This window comes from Dasypus novemcinctus, chromosome 25 (assembly GCF_030445035.2).
Source record: "Dasypus novemcinctus isolate mDasNov1 chromosome 25, mDasNov1.1.hap2, whole genome shotgun sequence".
Taxonomy (NCBI): domain Eukaryota; kingdom Metazoa; phylum Chordata; class Mammalia; order Cingulata; family Dasypodidae; genus Dasypus; species Dasypus novemcinctus.
The window spans coordinates 28,503,683-28,509,237 of NC_080697.1; the positions used below are offsets into that span (position 1 = coordinate 28,503,683).

Genomic DNA, 5,555 nt, shown 5'->3' on the forward strand with positions numbered 1-5,555 from the left:
CTGAAGTCTGTTGAGGTCAGGGCCTGGCTATCATATTGTCAGTCCAGAGATTCAAATCCCCTAGATATGTCTTAAGCCCCAGCACCAACTACAATTCCAGTAAAGTAGTATGAAAGGCTTGTGAAAAGAGATCCCATCTGAGTTCAGCTCCATCACGCAGAAACACCAGCTCCAAAGAAGGGCCAACTGACATGGCAGTGAACCCCATCTGCCATGACCATAGAACCTGTGGGTCTCTTTAACCAGGTGCAGGGCATTTCAATGCAAGGAGCACTCCTTGTGCATGGGGATTCCCTACACAGGGGACACCCTTGTGTGGCACAGCACTCCTTGTACATGGCAGTGCTATGTGTGGGCCAGGTCACCACATGGGTCAGGAGACTTTGGGTTCAAACCCTGGACCTCCTGTATGGTATGTGGACACTCTATCAGTTGAGCCATGTCTGTGTCCCATAATAGTTTTAAACATAAGAAATAAAATTCAGAAAATTAAAAAAAAATAAAGTTAAAAGTTGAGATTTAAAAAATAATGAAAAATATGTAAGAAAAATTTTTTTGACATTTTGCCTTTCATCACTGTAAGATCTGTTGTCCTATATGTACACTGACATTTTCTTCCATTTGTTCCCATAGTGTCTTACTTTTTTTCATTTTGTCTTCAAAGAAGTTTTAGGTCACAGTAAAGTCACATAAAAAATACAGTGGATCCCATTTACCTCACATTCTCCCTGTTTCCCCCTTCCCATATTAATCTTTTTACATGTGGATAATACATTTCTTACAATTGATGAATGTAGATACTAACCATGGTCAATAGTTTACATTATGGTTTACATTTTTCATCATACATTTTTACAAAATTTGGTGAAATTTAACATGGCCTGTACCTATCATTGCAAGATCATTTAGAACACTTCCATTGCCCCCCAAATACCCCCTGTTCCATCTTCTTTTCCTCCTTTCCCCTCAGTTCTATAGTTAGCAAAAAAAATCAGGAGAGGAACAATTCAGTGGAGACATTGGTCTCAGCCCAAAGTAACATGACTTCTCAACTTAATAGGAGATAAAGTGTAGCCAATATGTGTGATTGCAAGGAATATTTGAAGATGTTATGATATGAAAGGGTAATTTGAAAATTGATGATCCATCTGTTTATTAGGAGGTTATTCTACTATTAAAAATGAGACATTAGGTTAGAATAAGAAAGATCAAAAGTCATGGAGAAGACTTCATGTATTTATGGAGACCAAAGCAATAATTCAATTATCAAGACACTAGAATTGTCAGATATATTTGAATGTCACTAGAGTAGTGAGTTTGTGTTTATACCAGGAACAATATCCTAATCTCATGATGTGTCAGAGACAATCATGCAAAAATGCAGGTATTTGGGTCTTGATCACTAGAGGTAGCAGTTAGTATGAGGGACATAAGAAATTAAATATTGAACTCGTAATGTTGAAATGTATAATTGGATTAAACTAGACAGTGAAAATGAGGAGAGAGCTAGGTCACAGGCTGATGTTTGGTGAGAGGCATGAAGGCATGAGGAGATTCCTGTGAACAAACCAAAAGGGAGGTGGTCATGACCACAGGGTGTGGCCTCTGATGAGCGATGTGAGATGGGACAGTCCAGGTAAAGCCTAAGTGTGGTGAATAACATGCCAGGAATTTAAGCTTGGCACACAGGCTGAGCAGCATTCAAATTCTAGCTGTGTAATCTTCTAGACATGTAATTTGATCATGTTATTAAAGTTTAGTGTACTTCTCATCACAGCCTTTGTTAAATTGTTTAAGAAAAACAATCAACAGGATTACTGTGACAATAAATTAAGGGAATCTATATTAATATTTTTCTTTTTCTAGACTTGAGGTAAAAATGGGTGTTTACATCATTTATGACACATTAACATTTTTGTCCTTTGAATGCAGTTCATTATTAACAAAGTTTTAAGGGAAGAATTTACAGTTTATAAATGATTAATGCTTTTACACTTATGTATATTTGTATATAAACTGAAGGATGTTGCAGCAATATTGATAAATATAGGACAGGATTTCAGCAAGCATTTTCTTAAAAGATCAGATGGGCAAACACCCATCCATCCTATATTTTCTGAGCCTCTTTGTCCTACAAGGATTGTGTCTCTAGGCACAATATTATAATCTATGTATTTCTGCTAATTTCTAATAAATGGTATTTTCAGAGCTGAACTTGGAGGATGGGTGACATTGGTCACTCCAAATGAATACATTTTTAATTGATTAACTCCTTTATGAAATAGATATTAGTCTGCATGAATGATATTCAAATGTACAGGAGAAATATCTAAAAGTCAAGCTTGAGGGAGTGATAATTTTTAAAATCCCAAGTGGGACAACCAAAATGATTTAGGGAAAGTGTATATAAAAGGGCAGGAACTGGAAGGATTGAAGTGGATGGTTTCCAGAGGACTGGGAGAGACACTGGTGAAACAATGAAGTCCTGATGTATGCAACAACATGGATGAATCTTGAAGACATCATGTTGAATGAAATAAGTCACATGCAAAAGGAAAAATCTTTTATAGCCTCAGTAATACAAACTAATAAGTAAACTCATGGAAATAAGATCTAGAGCATAAGTTACCAGGAGATACAATGAGGATAGATAATGGGGAACTGATACTTAATGTGTTCAGACTTTTTAATAAGGTTGACTGTAAAGATTTTTAAATGGATACACATCATGGTAGCAAATTATTGTGAGTGTTCCTGTATGGGCATGATTGTGGTTGAAAGGGGAAGTTTATGGTTGTTTATGTCATTAGAAGGAAACTAGACAATGAACTTGGCACTATATAACATAATGAATTCAGTTGTGGTTGATGAATGTAGTCAATAATACAAATATAAGAGTGCTCTTTAATGAACTATAATAAATGTATGCCACTCATACAAGATGCTAATAATAGGGTGTTATAGGGGAACAATACGAATAATGCAAATTCTGATTATAGTTAACAGTAATATTGTAATATTTTCTTCAACTGTAACAAATGCACCTTAGCAATGCTAAAGAGCATTAATAGAAGAAATAAGAGTATGGTAGCCTTCTTTTTGAAGTAATGAAATGTTCTAAATTCATTGTGTTGATGAATGCAAAGTTATGTGATTATGCTGAGAGCCATAGATTGTAGTTATGAATGGAGTATGTGGAGCACAAATAATTAAAACTTTAAAAAAATCTAGCAATAATGTCATTCAATTCCTGGCCTAGATGTTAATAATTTGGAAGATTTTCTTGGTTATTCAAGTTCACACTGGTGCCTATATTGGTCTCACAAAAATTTACTTTTTTAACATCAAAGTATGATATACTCATTCATTATACCATATTATTAGTGATATCTACTCTCCCAGTCATTGACTCATGTGGAGCTGAAATCATGTATGTCAATGTCATCTTTTATACCAAATCTTGGCAAAAAGAGCAGCTCAAGAATTTTATTGGCTGAATTACAGATTTTATTTTCAGGCATTTTGTGATGTTTAAGAAAGCAAACATCCACAAGGTAGTACTTCAAGAGATATAAAGAAGTATGTGTCAGCATAAATATAGGCAGATTGACCAATGGAACTGAATAAAGACCTCAGAAATAGACCCTCATAGCTACAGTCAAGGGATTTTTGATGAGGCTATCAAGTCACCCCTGCTGGACTGGAAGAGTCTATTCAACAAATGGTGCTGGGAAAATAATAGCATATACAAAAGAAAGAAATGTGACCCATGTCTCACACCTTATACAAAAATTAACTCAAAATGTATCAAGGGCCTAAATATAAAACCAACAACCATAAAAAATACTAGAAGATGTTATAGAGAAAGAGCTTCAAGATCTTGTGGTGGTTGGTGGTTTCTTAAACCTTACATGCAAAGCACAAGCAAAAAAGGAAAATATAGATAAATAGGACCTCTCAAAATTAAACACTTTTGTACCTCAAAGGACTTTGTCAAAAGGGTGAAAAGGCAGGCAAGTATATGGGAGAAAATATTTGGCAATCACGTATCAAATAAGGATATAATATCCATAATATATAGAGATCATACAGCTCAACAATAAAAAGACAAACTACTGGATTTAAAAAATAGGCAAAAGATTTGAAAAGACAATTGTCCAAAGAAGAAATAAAAATGAAGAAAAAAAAAACACATGAAATATTGCTCAACATCAGTAGCAATTAGAGAAATTGAAGTGAAAACTACACTGAGAGAGAGAATTGTGAAAAGATGGTATTAGATTAGGTAGGAAAGACTCAATTCTCTCACAAAAACAATGGAGAAAGTGTCAAAAGATATCTGAGGGAACTGCTATGGGGGTCAGCAAAACAGTACAGTGCTACACAAGTGCCAGGAGGGTAAGGGACAGAGAGAGGAAGAACTCAAAACAACAAATGCCAGTTACCAAATGCCTGCAGTGTTTGGGCTGGCTCCCCTCCCCACCCCAAAGATATTAAGCTAGGGTAAAACACCTGGTTCACTGCAGCTGACTGAGTTGGGAAGAGATTTCTTCCTCCCTTTCAGCTCATTCAAGGCAAAATGGATAGGGAGGTAGGAGGCTTTTTGTGAATTTAGCCAGCAAAGCCCCATAAGAATCTCAGCTCTAGATAGACCAAGACACAGGAAAGCCAAGACTGAAACACTTCCATGGAAATATGTGGTGTTGAGTGCCATCTGCCAACATGTCTGAAAATTGGATGGGAAAAAAGTTTCTACTTCTCTCTGTATCCTATATATCCTAATCACTGGGAGAAAATCTACACCCATTGGTGAACCCTTGGTCCTATTTTGATAACCTAAGCTGGGTGATTTTTTAAAAATGGGAGAACACAAATGCAGTCACCCACTACCACAAGTTAGGCAGGAGATTTTCCCATACTCAGAGAAATCGCACATCCAGAGTACAATGGGTAGACCTCACCCTGGGAAAAACCACCTTCATGATCTTTGTATCTCTCCTGCTAGGTAAGTATGGGGTAATTTGAAGAATATAGAATAAGTTGAAACAAATAACACAGAAGAGCTGTGAAAAAAAAAAAAACATGGAAGAGAGAATTTGGCCATCAGAGTAAATTCACCAACATATTCAGATGGCTAGACATCAGCAAATAATCACAAGCCATACTAGGAAAGAGGAAGAGATGGCCCAGCCAAAGAAACAAACCAAATGACCTGAAGAGATACAGGACTTAAGATAATTCATAAGTGATAATCACATAATTCTCCTAAATCAATTCAAAGAATTTAAAGAAAATATGACTAAAGAAATAAAGGATATTAAGAAGATACTGAGTGAGCATAAATAACAATTTGAAAGCCTGCAAAGAAAAGTAACATACCTTATGGGAATGAAAGACATGATGGATGAGAATAAAAAGATATTGACATATATGAGCAGATTTTAATTGCTCTAGGACAGAATTAGTGATTTCAAAGACACAATATCTGAATTGAAAAGTCAGGAGAACAGAAAGAGAAGAGAATGGAAAAAATAAAACTGAGTCTCAGAAAATTG

The 5,555-nt window shown here is 35.6% G+C and overlaps 1 pseudogene; it reads right to left on the reverse strand.

Annotated features, from left to right (window-relative positions):
- Positions 1-4,860: 4,860 nt before the first annotated feature.
- LOC111762367 (U1 spliceosomal RNA) lies at positions 4,861-5,013 on the reverse strand (annotated as a pseudogene).
- Positions 5,014-5,555: the final 542 nt, after the last annotated feature.